We start from the raw sequence: 21,126 nt of genomic DNA on the forward strand, positions 1-21,126 counted from the left end.
TGCGCATATGCAATATATATAGGTACTATACTTCAGGAGGTACCCCATCCATGTATTTAGCCGTTCGATTAATTTCCGATGTGTATTCCATTTTTTTTTTTTTTTATTATTTATATTTATTTTCATTACGTTCTGCGTGTAAAAAAAAATTACATATATATATATATATATATATGCAATATAAAAACGACCGAAAGTTTGAAGGCGCTTTGAGCGGAGAGTTATACGTGCTGACGCGATTGGTGCGTGGACGGAGATGCGCGAGACCGTTGTACGCGGCTACAAAAGTACCGGCTTTTGGGCTGCTTGTGATTTAATAATTATTTAACTCTTTGCGGGATAACATATACGCCTTACCGGACACTAGCGAACAAGGTAACGTTATATAATATACATATTTTTTTTTATCGCTTTTTTAATTTTTTCCGTGTATTAGGTAAATATAAGTACTAATTATTATACTCATCGGTATGAATATTACGATAATACAATTGTATGGTAAACTATTTTTGTGTCGGAATTATTATTCTGTATTAATATTCTGTTTTAACAACATTACAAAATATCCACTTGATCGTATTTTCAAGGCACAATTATTCGGCTCAATAATATGTAATAATGTGAGATGCTATACAATTTGTGTTTACTGTTGGTTATTATTTTTTATCGCCACGCGAGTTTGTCAATAAAAATAATTTAAAAATATAGTAGGTTAAGCTAAAAACAGAAATTTTAATTCACTCAGTTTTTACACTGAATATTTTTTGAATTACAAATTTAAAACGAAAAAACACTAATGGACATCATAATTAAAATTAAAATTAAATCGATTCAATTGCATTTTTAAAAATGACATAAGTCCGTTACACAGAATAAAATAAAATAAAATCATTAATTTTTTTTTAATATGATTACCTGTATTATTTTGTTTTTGCACTAAAATTAAATACATGTATTTATTTTATAACTTATATTGACGATTATTCTATATACATTTATATTAATAAATTAATGTCATATTAAACGAAAAAAACTATAATTTTTAAAATTCCGACAAATTTCAGTCTATTATTTTAAACAGCGATAATTTATTTAATTTTCAACGATTATAAAATATTTTTTTAATTATTAAATTATCTAATATTTTTACTTTCACGCATGTTTGTTCAGGACGGTTTAATTATTCCTAAAATATTATTTTAATAACCAAAATAAAATAGCTACGATACTCACAAAATATGATTGCAATCTACAATATTCTATAATATACTATATTTACTTTTCACAGTGTTTAATGGGTATACATTATGTTATTTTCGGTTTAATAATATATTACTATGTATACAATTAAAAACGTTCTTAAGTACAGTACAATTTTACTGTTCATAAAATGTATTACGTTAGGAAAAATGATTACGAATTATAAAAAAAAAAGTATTTTAAACATAATATATTTATTATATTATTAATATATTTAACGTAATATTTACAAAATGAAACAATCCCCACAATGCATATCTCAGTTCTTTTTATTAATTGCAATTTAAACATTCAAACTACACATAATATTTGTCTCAGTTGATGAGTAAATTATTTCTTGTGTATATTTATCAGTTACTATATTTTTTTTTCATTATAAATAATCTTATATAATATAGTCGTATTTCAATACAACTTTAGGCACCAAAATGATTCATCATCCGTGTAGTTGATTTTATGACTGGATTAATAAAGACAAACCTTATATAATATTATTACAAAATATGAAGGCATCTCGAATAGCTCAGTTCGCAAGAAATGCCGTATAGGTATTTTAGGCCATATATTATATATCACACAGGTTAAATTAATTATTTTTTATTTGTTCATACCAATTGGTTAAATTATTGACTTAGTAGTCAATATGATAAATTTGAATTTTAAATCCTACGAATTCCATGAATATCCTTGGATTTAATTTATTTATTTGAAAAAGGCGTAATTCTCAGTTGAATATTATTTATAAATATTTACGTTTTTAAGAATATTTTTGATAAGTTTAAGTCCAAACTTGTCAAAAGTTGTTAAAAGGATTTAAAGAAAACTAGACGAGGTATTTAAACTTGTTTTCACATTTTTATTACGTAATCAAATCGGTCGTTACTTAATGTGTTGGAATAAAAATAGGAATTTTTAGCAGAAAAACGGTCCTTTTCAAATCCTATTTGTTATTTTTATTCTTCTATAATCGTATATATACTACCTGTAATATCAGTGTACAAACAAACGTAACATAATAAAAAAAAAAGACTACGTTTATAATTGAAAAAATATTGTTTTGACCAGTAACAATCGACTGCGCCGAGTATTTATAATTGCATTCGATTTTACATTCTGTACCACCGTATCAAATCTGTTGCGTATAAACTTGGCATATTAAAAACGTAAAACTTTGAATTCGGAGAGGCTATAATAAATTATGTAAAATTTAAAATTATTTTATTCAATGTTCAAAAAATGACCGGGATATCGCCATGAAAAGGAGACTACGAATCCAATTGCCCGCGATAATTAATTGGTGTCAACAATTTAGGGCGTGAGTTTCAAAATAATAATACATTTATATGTTTTAGTAATTTTTGTTTTCGCCGAATTGCAGGCAGCGATATTATCGCGCGTATTACGAATTTTTACGTTCCGGCGTGCACCGGGTCTCGACGTTTATTATGTTGTACCTATCGTGCAAGTTTTTTATAGTCAAAACTTCATAATATTTATTTAAAAAAAGTTTTCAACGAATGTAAATAATATATAGGGTGATCCACTGAGCGTGTTCATTTCCTTTTTCTTCTCAATAATGCAGTTATTCAAAATCTAATTTTTGAATTTTTAAATAGTTTTTAAGACCATATTTTCGAATCCTTTAGATCGCTTAAAGAATATTTTGCGAGGATAACAATTTTTGTTTTTCAAATGACAGCCCCCTTTCTAACGAAATATTATTTAGTGGATAATTTTTCTGACATTTTTGACGTAACAAAATAAAAATTGTAACCAGTAGTTTTTGATTTATTTTACTTTGTGTACTATGATGGGGATAGTATCCAATAGGTTTATGTTAATGAGTTTGGAAAATATGGAGCTATGGCAATTTAAAAATTTTAGTAATTAATTTTTATCTATCAATATTTATAATATTCATAAAAATGTTTTATGTATAATAAATATTACGATATATCTGATATTATGTCTAATATATATTTTATATTTTTATCAAACTATTTTTAAGGATTATTATCCTTAACAAAAAATTTTAATAAATCATAAGCTACTAAATTGAATTTTGAATTAAGTACACCAAATTTTTACACTAAACAATTTAGAGTAAAAAAAGGGGGAGATGTCTCATTAGAAAAATAGTAGTTTGTATTGCCAAAGGACACTCTTTATGAATAGTATAAAAACATCTCAAGAATTTTAATACATTTATTATTAAATTATAAAGCGGGAATGGTGAGAATTCTTAGTGAATCACACTATATAGGTAGTGGGTATTATAAATATATATATATATGTAAATAAATTATATGTTATACTAATCTTTCCGGAAATGATGAAACTTTCTCAGCATACGAATCTCGACGGAAAAAATAAATAGCTAAAACAATCTGTAGTAAAAACAATATCGTCATCGAGCCATCCTAACGACGATGGTGACGCTTTACCTTCTCGATGCGTAATATAATAATAATATTATTATTATTATTTTTATAAACGAGACTCCGCGGTTCGTCGTACTATCGTCAGACGTCACGGTGTTATAAGAATATGCTACCAGCACAATAATAAATTAATATAGTCCCACGACGTAATTAATTTTTACTACTTTATTGTATAAGTTCACGAAGTCTCAGACGGTATATTATACAATATAATGTACTCTAAATGAGTTTTTGATGAATTATTACCAAAAAAAAATTGCGAAAACTGTGTATAATTGTAGGTATGTAACTAATTAAATCCACACTAGTATTGTAGGAAAAATTGCATACCGATTTAATACACAGGTTGATTCGCCAAGCACGTTCACCCCATCTATTTATTAACTTTATGATTTTTAAGCATTTATTCAAATTTTGCTTTTAAAATTTGTTATTTATTACTTTTATATCATAATATTATTATTTAAGAAGTTTTAGATTTTTTTTTTATTGGCTTTTGAAGTGTAAGTTCGACAGTACAATACGTACAAACATTTTTACTTCGAATGAAAACTTTCTCGTTTTACTGCAAGTGATTTTTTTGAATATGTTGATGCATTTAAATCTAATATTTTAATTTATTAATGTGTTATTCAACTTTATATACTTACTATAAAGCGAATAGTTATTATTCGAAACCATAGACAAGTAAATTTAAAAATGCTAAAAAAATAACACGCTTGTTGAACCACCGTGAGTATAATTTCGTAAGCTACGACGACACGGATCCTTAATTTTTCCTTTACAGTAATATTATTGGTGATTCGATTGGAACGCATAAATATTTTCGATTTCAATCGTGGTTTTGGACGGTTATGTGGTTAACACGGTGTGCGATGCGAAAATCAGATATCAAATAAATTACTATCGCACGACGATATAGTCGCACACATATTATAAAGAAGCACAGTGTTACTTCTCGAACAATGCTTTGCGACCTACGTATTTGTCTGTACAACGTATACGTAGACAGTATCATCTGTGTTTAATAATAATATGTAAACGTGCGATTACTTACTTAAAGTTAAATGGAAAAACTTGTTACTTCTATTTCGCAGTCCGCACACGGCCACGCGTTATTATTTACTTGCGTTTCAATCGCGATAAAACTCAATTTGCAGCGTAATTCGTTACACATATTATTATACAGTAACGAGCCATAAACAGCTCTGCAGCCGAGAGTATTGTTTAAAAATGTATTTCAAGAGGTTTGTTCTAGGAGGAACCTTAGCTACCGGCCCGTTACAAATTTCCCATTATCCCCATAAACTGCAATCATCATTATGTTAATATTTATTACGTTTAATTTGGATGATACGAGTTTGCGGATTATCGCGATCGCTCCGATTTAAATTAATTCTAATTCTTTGCACTTATTGGCGGGTTTTAATAAAAGAATTTGTATAGATATTATACAAATATTTTGACCATAATATTATATTCCGATTTTGTAGTTGTAGCAGTAAATTATTCTGACTTTTTTATTTTAATTATTTAACGGAAATCATCATTAATAGTTCAATTCTAATAGACAATTTTTTAATAAGTGCATAGTAATATTGCAATTTATCGTATCTCTTAAAAGTTCAAATCGTATATTATATTATTATCGTAAGTAAATCGAATATTTAGCGTATGTCATGATGACATACTTTGTTTCACGAAATACTTGTTGAGTACCTGCCTATACTGCCCACGAGATTTAATGTATTTAAAGTGTCAATTTTTTTTTTTTATAAGTACAAAGAAATTAAATGTAATTAATTGATTTAAAATGTTAGATTTATCACTGCAGTGGAACAAATTTAAGTTATTAATTGTATTGTTATTACATTGAATGATGGTATAAGAATTGTGTAAAAGTACAATTTGTGTACACTAGTTGTTCAGAGAAGGGTGAAATTGTAAGACAATTTTTCACGGTCGAGACATAAAGTAAAAAACTTAAACTCACAAGTGACAATGTGAAAAGTTTCAATGGTTAGTTTTCGAAATAGACTACTTGATTCACATATAAAATGGAAGGTTTGCTCAGTTCAAACAAATTGTATATATATATATATAATTTATTTTCTTTTTTTAAGAAAAAGGTTTTTTTTTTACATAGAAGCTAATAAAATATACAATTAAATTTGTATAGATGATGTTACTATAAAAATATTTTTTATACGTTTTCTCAATTAATACGTTAATTCCAATCCATTACAATTTGCAATGTTATAGTAGAGAATAACAAAAATCTTTTAGTTAAAATAGTTAACTTTTTTATTATTATTAAAAATAAAACATATTATTTCGTTATAATTGATTTTTCTTATCTGTCTGACTTATTTTGAGAATGCAAAATATTATGAAACGATAAATTTAAAATTGTTTAACCGAATATAATGATGTGCACCATATTATTAATCATTGTTGCATAATTTTTTTTTTTTTTTAATTGTTATTTGTTTTAAGTCTTAAATATATTTATTTTTAACTTTGAAATACTTTTGACTTTTTAGTATTAACGAATAAACTATTATGGCGCGAAATTAATAACATATTATATTCATGAAAATATTTAAAAAAAATATAAAAAACATTAATTTATTATTATCGCGGAATCTGAATACTTACTTAAAACAGTCGAAACTTTTATCGTTATTGTTGTGTGGGTGGTACTTAGTTTTTTTCGCACAGGAAATAGCAATAACCATGTTGTAATGTCTGGATTTTGCAGCTATCGAGCTTTATTACAGACGCATGCCATGTAGTTGTTGTTTATTTTTTAATAAACTGGTGTACTAGTATAATAGTAGCAATGGGAGCTAATTTGGCGTATTATCTAGTTTTTGTAAAGGAAACGTGCAATTGCGGAGATCCCCGAGGAAGTGTGTGAGAGCGTGTTAAAACGCACCAGGCGTAAAATAAAAATAAAAAACCCGTCACTAATTCTTTTCGTCGTCGAATTGGGACTTCGCGTACTTCACCCGTTCTCCTCGCGTATTATAATAGTAGAGGTGAACAAAAGGGACGGGGGACTTTACTGGATTTCGCCTTAGGGAATCATCATTTATCAAATTTTAAAAACACAAATGACGAGGGGGGAGTGAATTGAGAAATACTGAAAAACTGTGTATATATAATAATAACAGTGCCAAAGAAAGACATTATTTTTTTTTATAAAAAAATTAATCTTCCGAATATTTTATTTTAGGTTGTACTACATTTATACTCATGCGTAACGATAATCGTTTTCACGTTTGTTCGCTTAAAATTGTAATTATTAGTGATAGACATATCGATATCGATATCGCGTACTGGATTGATCTGATTTTTATTAAAAAAAAAAAAAAAAACATTGCCAATGTTTTGGAATTTTGTATATTTATTAATATTTATAATCAAACTAAATATATCAACCGATATTACAGTGTTCAGTCTCCGTAGGATTTTATATAGTCATATAGGTACATGTAGTAGCTTAACTTTTTTCTAAAATCAATGTTGAGTGTAACTCTCGGAACCTCGAATCGGATGCAGCAGCAAATTTCGATACATCGAATAATATTCTAAAACTACACCGGTACTGAACATTTGTAACAATATCGATATATAAATTATTTTTTTATTATTTTATATTGATATTATTATACGGAAGTATTTTATATTATTACTTTTAAGTCGATGAATGGGATTGGCCTTTTTTCGTCTTTGCGTCACCCGACGAAATTCCAACAGTGGAACGTGCTTTTTTTTGTCCGCTTGAATTGTTAGGTACAAGAAGTAGAGATGTTATTTTTCTATAATAGGAAAAATACCAGAAAACATAATATCAGCTAGCCAATAACAAAAATAGATTAGTTTTTAATCTGAAATATGTCGTGTTGGACAGCGAACTTTCGATGATGTCTAATTGAGAATCGTATAATTTTAAATCTGTAATGTTCATTATGTGGTGTATTGCTGTTTTTTATTCCAACTAAAAATTTAAATTTTCTTGTTTTATAAAAAATAGTGTTGATTTACCGAAAAAAGAGTAACGATATCATATAGACTGATTCATCAAACACCGTCATTTTATTTATTTAACAATGAATTTATTTTATGTTTTATTTCATTTTTTTTTATTTTTTTTTTTTATGTATACCTAATAAAAACCAATTTTTAAATATTTAAATTTTTATATAGGTAATTTAATGAGTGTTTTGTTGTGATACTATAACTACTGTTTTCAAAATAAGAATCATACTTTTTTTAAATTGTTAATCAGACGGCTTTTTTGGAAGTTTTTATACATCTATCTAATTTTAGATTAGAAATTCAAACGAATACTGTATAGTTTTTGAACTATTGCATTTTGTGTATTAAGAATAATAATATTTCCGTAACGGTGGATTTGGATTGAGTAGATATGGGGGCTACGATGTTTGAATATTTTAGTAATTAATATCAATCTATCGACATTTAATAATTTGTAAAAATTGCCCTAGTCTAACAAATACAAGATTTAATATTACATATATTTAATATTATTGCAACACTATTTTTAACGGCCATCATACTTAATATATAATTGATTTTAATAATTAGGAAACTCTCTCGGATTTTGATTAAGTGTATAAATCAAAATAGATTTTTAAAAAAATGTTCTGTTTGAAAATGTAGAGTAAAAAACAATAATAGTTTGTAAAACCAACAAAAAACCCTTTTTAGAACGGTATAGTATATATTATATATATCTAAATAATTGAAAATGCAGTCTTTAAGTAGATAAGTATACTTAAATGTTTCCTAAAATCAAAGTTTGAACAAATTCATTATTAAAGGAAAACGGGCGCTAACATGTAAATGTATAAGTAGTCTTGTTTTTATTTTTCAAACTGTTCGTACGCGGCGTTCGTCCGGAGTTCGATCGCTCACACGATAACAATATGATCGTTCTCAGCGGTTATAGAATCACTATATTATATTATTATTATTATTATTATATAGCATAACGCGCACGTATCGCGTGCTACTTCGATTACGCGGATGAGAAATATACGATGGCCAGTCGGACTTACAACGGAAGGCGTATCCCATCATGTAATATGCCTCATCCGCCACCGAAAATACGCTGCATATAATATATATATATATATATGTATATTATATACTATTATTACAGTGCTCGATAACAGCTGCAGCTACAAATGCGAAAAAAATAAATGGCTTTTTCGTCCCCCGCATTTCCATATACATAACATATTATATATAATATAATATTATAATATATGTACGATATTATTATTATACACGCACCGCATTTGTCGACGTACTCACAACTATATATATATATATACTATTATACGCGGTCATATAAATAATAATGCGCCATCGTAATGAATTTTTTTTTACATTCGTTCACTGCATTATCGCGATGAACGACTGACCACCATATATTATAATAATATTATGATATCATACCGATACGCGCGTCCCGAGATCGATTTGAATATTGTACTCTCCGACTACGATATACCGTCGGTTTTGACCCGGCCCGCACACAACCACTGCTGTATTATATACACGCGTGCCGCCCCGTAACGTTATATTATTATTATGATTATATTTGTCGTAGACGACGTCGAATAATGTGTGTTCTTCCGCCGTACACGCCTCCTCTCCGCCGTATATATACACACACACAATAATAATAATATATATACTATTACATTGTATACGTCTATATCGCGGACGAATATTAACGGTATAAAATTATTTTTGCGATATTTGTCATATTATTATTATTGTCGTTCGATTTGCACACACACACACTCACACACATATATTTAATTTCAAACGGCCATTCGTGTATGGTATAAATGTATAATATATTTCGTGGGCAGCAGTATTATATTACATCGTAATGATTTAGTATGACGTGTGTACGCGTATCACTCGCCGCTATATATTATGCAGATGCGATGTTATCCGTCCTTCCCGCGCCCGTGTGTAGGACGGTCCGATAGACGACGGCGATGGCGTATCGGACCTAATCAATTCGTCGGCCGTCGATTCGAGTGCTCTCTATACGTCGTATTATACACGACACCGTCGCCGTCGGCCCGCAGATACATACAATATGTAATATATATGCATATACATAATATATTATTATATTATATTATTGCGTCACACTGCAGCGTATACACGGTGTCGTCGGTCATTCGCGGGTTCGGAGATGAGACGATTACCATCGCTAAGGGGTCTAATTAAATTAACAACTGCTGTATTTTATTAGAGAGATAGGAGTATAAATGTATTCCCGGAGAGACGGCGGAGACCTTTTCGAACCACAGGGATTACCGTACATACTATTGTGCGGATACCTTTACTCGGCGAGTTGTTTCTACGTGCGACGGCTTTCGTTGAAATAATAATTTATTTCCCATCTTTTTTGTTTAATCTGCATAATATTATATATAATGTGCCAATACACCGAGCGTTAAATATTTACTCGGGACGAAAAAAAAAAAACCGCATTTGTTAATCAGTATAAATAATTATCGAAGTGCAAATACCTTTTTTTTTGCTTATAGGAATATAATAGTGGCGCGCAAATATTATACGATGTAAAAGTTAATTTTAAACTAAGGTATATCATTACCGATGTTAAAAAACAATTGCTGTTATGAAACAGTTCTTATTTTGACAGTCTAAACAAAGATTTCACAACAATATTCGTTTGAATAATATTTTTTAATATTAAACGAAAAATAATCCTCGAAACTATAACATTATCTTAGTTTGTTTAATTCATAAAATATTGTACAGACGTTTTAACGAATAACAAATTAAAAATGTATAAATCTAAAAATAATGAGTAGAATCAGTTTTTATAAATGTAAAAACCAACGTCATAATATTTGGAATAAGAACCTAATACTGCTAATAGTACTAACAATTTTTATCCCGAGATTAAGTAATTTATTGACTTTAAAATATATTTAATTTATGCATTTTATAGCAAATATTTTAAATTTGAAAACGTCTTACACGTCTAAACGTCTTACTATTTAGTTATTCGTTTCTTATATACAAAATAAAAATAAGTCAACTGCAAAGATTATTATTAGATCAACACAAAATTAATAATATAAAATACAAATTGTTGATGTTAAATTTGGTTTGGGTACCGTTTATGATATTATGCCAATAACAAAAATATATAAGTTAAATTTTACATACCTATTAATTGATTTAAAAAATAAAAGGACATTTTCTCAATGTACCTTATGTAGACTTGTGTAGCTTCACATAGTGATTGTCATTATTTAGTACTTATCACAGTTTGATCGGAATATCACAAAACAGTTATATTATTATATCTCATGACTGTGCTTATATATTTTAATTTCTGTGTAATATTATACTCTCATTAATCTTAGTTTATAATGGAGTTTTATTATATACATATATATATTTTTTCATAGTCAAGGATTGACGGATTGCGGAAATTTATCACATTATTTTATCTGATACGAAGTTTTCCATTTTATTAGTCATATTATTTATATTACGTTATTATTATATAAAAAATATTCCATTTCATTAACTACGTTAAAAGTATATTTTATACGAATTAAATTATGTTATAATTAATATTTTTAATAATTAAAAATATTGTTTTAAAATTATGTACTACGTCAATATCGAGTTGCATATTCATTTCGAATTTATAATGATACTTGTATCGTGCCATCCACACATGAAGTGTGTGCGTGTGTATATACACTTAAATTAATATATTTTATAATGTTATAATGATGTCTTCGAGTAACTTTGTGAACGTATAGGTAGTAAAAAGTATTCATTGAACTATATGTTTTATAAATATATCGCCCGTCTAAAGAAGAGTGTATTTCGAATAACTCGAAATATTACATAAGTAATAATTCATTATGGTTTTGAATTATATGATATATTGATATATTGTGTAGATGTGCAGTGACTTCATCGTTGTAATAAACGTGTTCAAATGAGAAGAAAATAACGTTATCGAGTTTTTAAATTTTTAACTACACTTTATAATTTGAATGAACCAGTTGGCCATAAGCGTCCATTTGCCTTGTTAGAACATATAAATTTTACAATTTTATTCTGACATTTATTATATAAAAATTTCAAAATTATTTATTTAACGGCGTATAATACATAACTTTTTATCGTTGTCGTTATAAAATATTAACGTATAGCTCAATCATTTTAATTTTATTACAAATTTACTAAACAAAATTCATACACGAAGTTTAAATATAAATGTTTACATAACACATACCTATCGGATATCCTGATTAAGAATTACATTTTATATTTTATAATTGTTATAATAAATAACTTTAAATTTCTTGAAAAAATTTAAAAAATGTATATTATTATGTACTGGAGTAGTACTTAACATCAAATAATGTTATCAAAAGTCAGATGCATTTTAATCATATGTTCGTTTCGTATATTCTTATACTTATGCAGTGTGTTTACCGACTTACCGTTAGTACCTATAGTAAAAGTATAACCAGCCGGTTATAGCAATACCGTGAGATCTTACATTTTTGTTTTTAGCAAAAATATTGAATAAATTAAAGTGATAACAGTGGTTATTGGTTAGGCTAATTTTTAACCCTTAGTAAGATATGTCTGCAGCTGAGAAAAAAAACTAATAGTTTCTTACCATTATATAATATGTATGTACAATAATAATATAATGTACTATATTTAACCCCTTAAAAAATGTATACCATAATATTGTATGCAATAAAAAAACAAATTGCACGCACATATGTCTGAATCTTGAAAAGCTCAATAAGATTCTAGTAATTACTTGAAATTAATATCTGTAAAAATGGTACAGATCATTATCACAATGATCTCAAACTGTGATTTTGGTGTAATTTTATTTTTTTTCTAGTGTTAGAGAACGTAAATTCATTTCAAATAATTTTATTGATTTTTAGTGCATATTAAGTATATTGTTTCATTGCAGTAGCTATTTTTTTTTATATATAAATTAGGAAATTCGAAATTTTATATCAAGAAATAATGTTTTCATAATATTTACTTATTTTAGGTATTTTTATCCTTACTGAATGTCAATCGTTCTATTTATAAAATATATAAATATGTTATATAATGTATTATGACATAACGTATTTACATATCTACAGCGATTGTCGGATGTGGTATACATTTTATTTAAACACATAACAACTATAACTATTGATCAGTAGGGTCGTGATCGCGCTTATTTCGAGTTTAATGTTTATTTATTTCGCCTGTTTAAGATGGGTGCTTTATTTTTGTATTATTGTTGGATACGTTATAATACAATGAAGTGATACAATTTCTAAAATTTAAACCATCGTTTTTGTCTTGCTTGAATTTATCAAAAATAAATTGGGTAATTTTTAAAGGATATCATTACCTCGAAAAGGAATTATTTAGGTATTAGTACTAGTAATAAAAACCTTTGGTTTATAGGCCTATTATAGTGGTCAGATATAGGTGAATTTGTTTTAGATAATATATTAATATAATATGCAACACCCGTCAAGTAACACTAACGTCTACAACATAATAATTAAAAAGGCGATAAAAATTATTTTATTTTAGTTTTTCTTCATTACTTTGCTTACACTATCGATTATATCATTTATCAGTTAGGTCAGTCGGGTTATAATATTTGAAGTGTATTTTTTTTTCTAATTTTTAAGCTATGAGAAAAGTGTCTTTTGGTAATTTAGTAGTGCATTTTTACGATTTTTGGGGTTTCAAACTTCGAACCCTGCAGTTGGGCTTAATATTATCAAGGTCGATATAAGAATAAACAGACCGGGCCGACAGAATTCAACAAAATTCAACTAATTTATATAATGATATGTCGTTATCGCGTTTTCGTTTTATAGTTTTGATCGTTTGCTTTACGGGCGCTCGCCGACTGCAACAGACATTGCCGATATCTCTAATCTCTGTGTGTGTTATTATTGTAGTGCGTAGGCGACGCTCGAAGCTTATAGTGTATCATGCGTTTGTGCGAGCATTTCAATTACGCGACGTTCAAAAGACGAATACAAAAATATACTAAGTCTGTACGCGAATTGTGTAGTATATTATATAATATACCGCGCGCAACACAACATAGACGGATTGTTCCGACTTTTATTTCGAATAAGTCTGTTTTCCGCACACGCGCGTATTCGGCGCGTTTCTCAGCGTTCGCAGCTGACGACGACGACGACGCCACAAAACCATATTATTATATCCGCGTAACGACGGCGGCGCCCCAGTAAATGCGTAGCGACCGCGGAGACTTATACGATCACAGCTGTCGTAATAATACATTATTATACGGAAGCGTAGATCGTCGTTAATTCGATCACTTAAATTTAACGCACGCGCGCTCGAGACTGCGCAAGTCTATCGAAAGTATAATAATATGTGTAATATCGTCGGGCCGCGGTGTCGTTAAAAATTAATTCCGCCGATCATTGAAGCGATTCGAGCGGTGAGGGGAGGGGGACAAGGCATTCGATTGCGATCGTTTAATCGACAGACCAACTTGTAGCAATGGCCGAGCCACTGGCTAGTAGTCGCTATACTTATTAGGAACCCACAAACGAACCTTCGTGTGTATACAAACAGCAGTGGCGTAGCCAGGATTTTTTTCTGGGAGGGCTGATCAATTTTTGTAAAGTACAATTTAAGATTTTTGTAGCGATTTTCATAGACCATTAAAAATTTAAATTATTTAAAATTTTCTTGATATTTTTTTTTTTTTTGGGGGGGGGGGGGAGGGGGCTGCAGCCCGGTGACCGGTCAATATTTATAATACAGTGATTTTTACGTGTATACAATAATATTTGCCACAAAAACAGAAAATAAAAACTTATCACAAAATTAATATTACAATTTAATATATGTCAAATTATAATTTAAGGTTGTGGACGATTGGGCGATGTAATAAAATTAAACAAAATTAAATAAATTGAGTAAGTATCTAATGTAATAAAAATTTAAAAAAATAAATAAATGAATAAAAAATCAATTCAAGATATGTTAAAATTTAAGATTTTTAAGATTGCAAGTCTACTGTTAAACGCATAATGCCAATCTTACCGCGTTATTGGTCCGTGGTTGATGTTTAAGTACTGAATCATAACAGTTCCACATGAAAAAATCAGACTGTGGTGAGCGCCTCCGATTGTTACGATTTGGTCGCCCAATAAATGTATCTTTAAAATAATTAATTATTGGAGATAATAGTTCTTTATTTTTCAAAAAATAAGTTGAATCTATAAGTTCTTCAAAAGTCCGAATAACATTAATTATTGGAATAAACGCCAAAGCGCTCAACGATCGTTTTGTGATATTTTGTACTGGAGATATTTTAAATTGGAGATACTTTTGACTAGAGATATTCTGTATCGGAAATATTTTGGCCTGGAACCCTGCAGCCCCTTCAGCCCTCTCTCTGCCTACGCCACTGTATACAAAAGTGCAAGTGTGTGCTCGACGAGGGAAAAGGAAATGGGGACACACCAGTAATAGCTCTAACGTCTTATAAAATTTAAAGGTTAGAACACTGCTATTTGAGGACTTGCGTAGGTTTTTGACGTTTTATTTAATTCTAAAATAATATTCTTGTTTTCAAGTTTTTTATAAACCATAGCTGACCGTACTATGGCATTAAAAACAACGAGTAAAATCGATTATTCAGAACGTAAAATTTGTTATGTTATGCGTTAGTAAGACTGAGATAAAATATGTGGTTATGGCGACGTCCTCTTAAAACAAATTTACGAAAGTAAATACAGGTACGTGGTATAATAAATTATCGTCGGTGTGCAACGTAATAAATTAAAAAATCGTGTGTTAAATTGTATATAGGCATTGTAGTAGGCATAATGAGTGTTTAAAAATATCGAAATCGATGTAGTAATGTACATTATTCTGTTTAACAAATTATAGAAAGAAGAAAAGCTACGGCTTAAAGCGAGATAATATAATAATAATAAAAAAAAAAACAACGAAAAAATCGCGGTTATAGGAGTTTAGGACAGACTTATTTCAAAGGTCGGATTAAAAAAAAAAAATTAAAATGACGCCTTTGCAGAAGACGAAGATTCGATCGCGTGTTACAACTATCGTTTTCACGTTCGAATTGGTTATCAAAGCCATGCTGAGGTGTACACCTCAGCGTCGTGCGTGGGCGGTTTTCGTGTTTATATTCCAACGGTCTAACGTGCAGCTATATAACACGCGTGAGTCTACGTGCGGGTCGTTCTACTCTGATAATCATCGTCATTCGTCAAGCGCGGGAATGACGTATGGGCCAAGTGCTGCACTTGTTGACCGATTTTTCAGATCAACGAGCAATTTGTCAGTGGCCTCGCGGACTTTAATTACTTAGAGTACTTACCTACCTATGTGTTTACTGTATACGTGTTAGAGAATTCGCATACGCATATATAATATATATTATATATATATACAGAGGATGAAAAACCAAGCATGCTCATCCCAATTTTGTTTCCTTTTTAACTTAACAAAGCAATTTTTTTTGATTTTCATGTTTATTTTATGATCATACTCGAGGGGATTCGATACCGGCTTTCTGTCTCTATCTAATACAAGCAGAACATAGGAATTTGATTGTGTTATTTGAAAAATGTACTGATCGATCTAGTGAAGTGATTATAAATCTGAAAAGAAATTTTCTATTTGACATTGACTTTTTCACATTTTTATTTTATGATGTTTAATAAAAAAAAGAGTTATACTAAAAAATAGAAATTAAAAATTGTCATATTTTAAATTTTGGAGAAGTTAAAAAAGAAATACGGAAAAGTCGATCTCAAGTAGACTTAATAACTATATAATTCAAATCTGTTTTCAGACTTCTTATCGCTGCACTGAAATAATAATTACGTATTCGCCCACGATTCGCGCGTCAATACCCTAAAATAATAAATTATTCACTTCTATCTGGTTAGATCTGTCGTTAAACATCGAGCTTAAATACGTGGTCAAAATTGCGCCACTGCACGTGTATTGATGGGACCTCAAAAATGTATCGATTGCTAGCCGATTTCTAAATTTTGCTTGCTCACGGGGTATAATAATTTGTTGAACGAAAATATGATCAATTTAGGTCGGACCGCATATAGCTTACATTATTATTATTATGAACGGTTATAATCTCTCCTTCCAACCACCGTCGACTTAAAAAATATTTCTCACATCCGGTGTTACACACATTAACAATATTCTTCATCGGATGAGTTTTGTGGGTAAGACGAGAAGAAGAAGTATACATTGTGGTTGAGTTTTTGACGCGTGCGTCAAATGTTTCGTTATTAAACCGCAGATCGGTGTCGATTTGCGCGTATTCAACTGATTCTCGACGTACTTTATGTAAAACGCTACACACTGTCTACCCATGTCAGTGTGTTATATATTATAATAATATTTTATCATATTTCAATTTCAAAAATTCGTTTTGTACACAAGTGAACATTTTCACACATTATGTGCAGTATTGTTTGCTATATTAAGCGTAATACGCGTAGTTCTATTCAATTCACAAGTTGTACGGTTCTTTTTATTGACAATTTTGGTATACTAAAAGAACTTTTTAAAACCTAACCTAAAAATCGTATTGCCGGGAACGTGTTTTATTTGCATTTATAACGCACTTGAGGAGGGCACTTTATGAAAACATATTTTGCACTTGGTGATAATAGTAACAGTTCATACAAGTTAGAGTTATTTTATTTCAGATGCGTCTTACCCAACGAGTTCTTTCAGACCAACTCGCGTGTAAATTATAAAATGGTTTTCCAATAATTTCATATAATTTGATTAATAAAATACATGCGAATTGTGTATACTACAAATACGATATACATATAACTGTATAAGACATACGTTGAATGGAAAATGTATTTCTCTGTACGAAAACGTATAGAGCAAATTATGTAAATAATGTTTTTGTATCAGTATAAAGTATAATAATATATCACACACACATGGCGTAGTCAAACTTTTTGATTTCAAAAATGTTTATGTATTTCACGAACTTTGATTACGACTGTTGTTGGGTCATATAACGGATGAAAATTCCATCCATTTCGTGAAATTAAAGTCGTATTAATTTACACTTGGTATACCTATATGTTTTTAAATTAATATACCATCTGTAAATTACACTATCACTTACTATGTGTACTTTTTTTGAGAAATGATCATCGGAAAATATCATATTGTACCAAAATGCCTATACTCCGCTTGTGTTTGCTTTTTTTTAAACTTTTTATCTAAGTGTAACTTTTTAGATCACGTGCGTATAGGCATCCCGTATTATTATGTCCATATACCTCCTAAAGTACGACTTTTCCTAAACTAATCAGTTATAATACAAGTTATTTGATATTCGCACGGAAGAGATTTCATCTTGTGCGTGAGCTTTGGACGATTTCCCGATGGCAATATCACAAAAAGTTACCCACATATAGTGTATATTGAAAAAATAAATAATGGTTTTCGTTTCACGAAATGCATAAAATGCGTGTCCATTACATGAACCTAACAACCATTTACACGTTAAGACGGATGTTAATGAATCGATATCCGTTTCGTGAAGAGTTCAGTTGCAGCACTATGAGTATGTGATCAAACGTTATATATATATATATATATATATATATTACTGTATAGCCGTTTTGTATACAATTAAATTTGATACGAAACCGGATAATCTATTGAAAACATGTATAGTTTTACGAAACACAAAAAAAACCATTTATAATAGTTAAGTAGTTGAAAAAGAATTTGTGCAAAACGTTCGTCTAGCGTCTAGCTTCGTCATTTTCGTGTTTTTGAACAAAAATTAATTGAAATTTTCAACTTAATTATCTTTATTGTACCGTTAACTCTTAGTCTGATTTTAAAAAGAACACTTAGATGCATTTTAAAATAACCTACTAAACATAGACACTTTCGGTCTGAATATTTATAAATTATGATCGTTACTAATTTATTTATGATGTATTTTCAAATGACTAGACAACTGTTCACCATTTCACAGGAGAGTTAAAAATAATTTTACTTTCAAATGAATTTGATATCATTTAAATAATTCAATTACAAAAAGAGTTTATTTTAAACTCCGCTTATTTTACTTATTTTAAGCACAACTATCTATTAAATATTTTATTTTGTATGTTACCAAAGAACAAAAGTTTATAACTCTATATTACGTAATAATGTTTTGCTAACATATATTTTAGAAATTTCAAATGAAAATATTATTGCATAACTAATATTTTTATTTTTATTTGTAATTTTAGTGAATATTCTTGTAATAGTTTAAAATATTTTATCTACAAACATAAAATGTCATTATAATTTAAATTTTTTCATTATTTATACACAAAACATTTACAAAATATATGTTATAAACCTTTATGCATGCATACATTACGATATTGAAGCATATGCTTTAAATTATTAATATATATTATCTCATTATTATTAGATAGATATACCTATAAAAATATTTAAAAATTAAATGCTTTATAATTTTATTATTTTTTTTTGTAAAATTATTGTTCATTGAATATTTTATGATAACTCGTATAATATTGATATTTGTATTAAATTATGTACGCAACTCTGTCTATGCATCAATAAATTAATAAATTCATTTTTATCTAAATATCATATTATTATATTAATATTTTATAATTGATGAAAATTGTATAACAATAATAAGAAATAAACTTAGTATTACATAATATATTATATTTTATATTTCAAGCAAAAACATAGTAGACTAATGTAAAGTTACATGCAATCTACACAAGTCAAAAATGACAAAAACTAACCATTTGCAGAATAAAGGTAAATTTTAAAAAGATGTTTGCCGTTTTTTGTATAAAAAAATCCAGTCTATAAAATATGTTTTAAATGTCTAAAATCAGTATCTGAATAAAAATATTATTAAAAGATAAAAGAGGAGGGATGAACATTGAGTATACTCGGTACCCTTGTATACACCTGTACGATTTACATTTTTCAAGGTACATCTACTCTATTACCGAAGTAGTATCAAAATGGAATTCCATAATGATTTAAATATCATTTCGTATACACTTTGAAGTGAAATTACATTTTTCCAAAACTTGGAGATATCACGAGAGTCTTATAAGACTCAATATTTTATAATAATTGTAAATATTAAATTCTAGGTAATATACTAAATAAAAAGTTACGTATACCTTTATATTATAAGTATAGTATTATACTTGTACATATAATGATGTACCCGTCGTCCTTTCTATAATACTACATTTTCTTCCATCAGCACACATACACATATACAATGTGATTTACCAAGCATGCTCACCTCCTTTTTTTCTTCGTGCAGTAATTTCAATTTGATTTTTAGAATTTTTAAATATAATTAAAAACTATATCTTCAAAATATTGAGATTAATTGTACTACAATAGATGTATCTTAAAGAGATACAATTGATATAAACTTTTGTTTTTCCAATTAAAACCTCTTTTTCTATTGCCAATTGTTTTGTAGACAATTTTTCTGAAAAATTTAGTAGAGTTTCATAATAAGAATTCGAATATTTAGTTTTCGAGATATTTATCTTTAGATACAAAGGATAATGTTTCATGATATAATGTGTTTGGAAGACATTGGAGCAATGAACACTATTTATACATTTTAAAATTAAATCAATTAATATTAATTAATTAACATTTTTGATTTGTAAAAATGGTCCAAGTATAATAAATCCATACAGGATCAAAACTTATATTATTATAATTTATTTTATATTTCTGTAAAAATTATTTTTAAGAACTGTTATCTTTAGTACATACAAACATTTTAATAACTGGGTAACCACTCGAATTTGAATTAGGTGCATCAAAATTTTCATAAAATTATCCGCTGAGTAATTTACATTAGAAAGTGGAGAGGGATAGTCTCATTTAGAAAACAGAAGTTTGTATTACCGCGTTTCATATCTCAAGTAGTTCAAAAAAACTCAAGAATTTCAAAATATGATATATAAGTAATAAGTATATTTAAAAATTCAAAAAAATACAGAATTCGAATAAATTCATTATAATAAGAAAAATTGGAAATGAGCGTGCTTGATGAATCCCCCTATCGTATTATATAATATACATAAATTTATTAAATTTATTAGGTATATAAAAATGTATTAATAATGTGTTTACGCATTGCCGGGTACCCGGTCTTTTGTATTTTTAAATTATTCACGATCGGTCCATAACAATAACAACTACTGACCACAGTTTGTAATTTATTTTCACCGTCGTT

General features: G+C 28.4%; 1 protein-coding gene across 2 annotated transcripts in view; it reads left to right on the forward strand.

Annotated features, from left to right (window-relative positions):
- Positions 1-216: 216 nt before the first annotated feature.
- LOC132922984 (tachykinins-like) overlaps positions 217-21,126 on the forward strand; it is a 51,936-nt gene continuing 31,026 nt past the window's right edge. For both annotated transcript variants that reach the window (XM_060986747.1, XM_060986748.1), the window contains exon 1: positions 217-375. The gene's annotated coding sequence lies outside the window, so the exon portion shown is untranslated. The remainder of the gene's footprint in view (positions 376-21,126) is intronic.

The sequence above is a fragment of the Rhopalosiphum padi genome, chromosome 2, assembly GCF_020882245.1.
Source record: "Rhopalosiphum padi isolate XX-2018 chromosome 2, ASM2088224v1, whole genome shotgun sequence".
Lineage (NCBI taxonomy): Eukaryota > Metazoa > Arthropoda > Insecta > Hemiptera > Aphididae > Rhopalosiphum > Rhopalosiphum padi.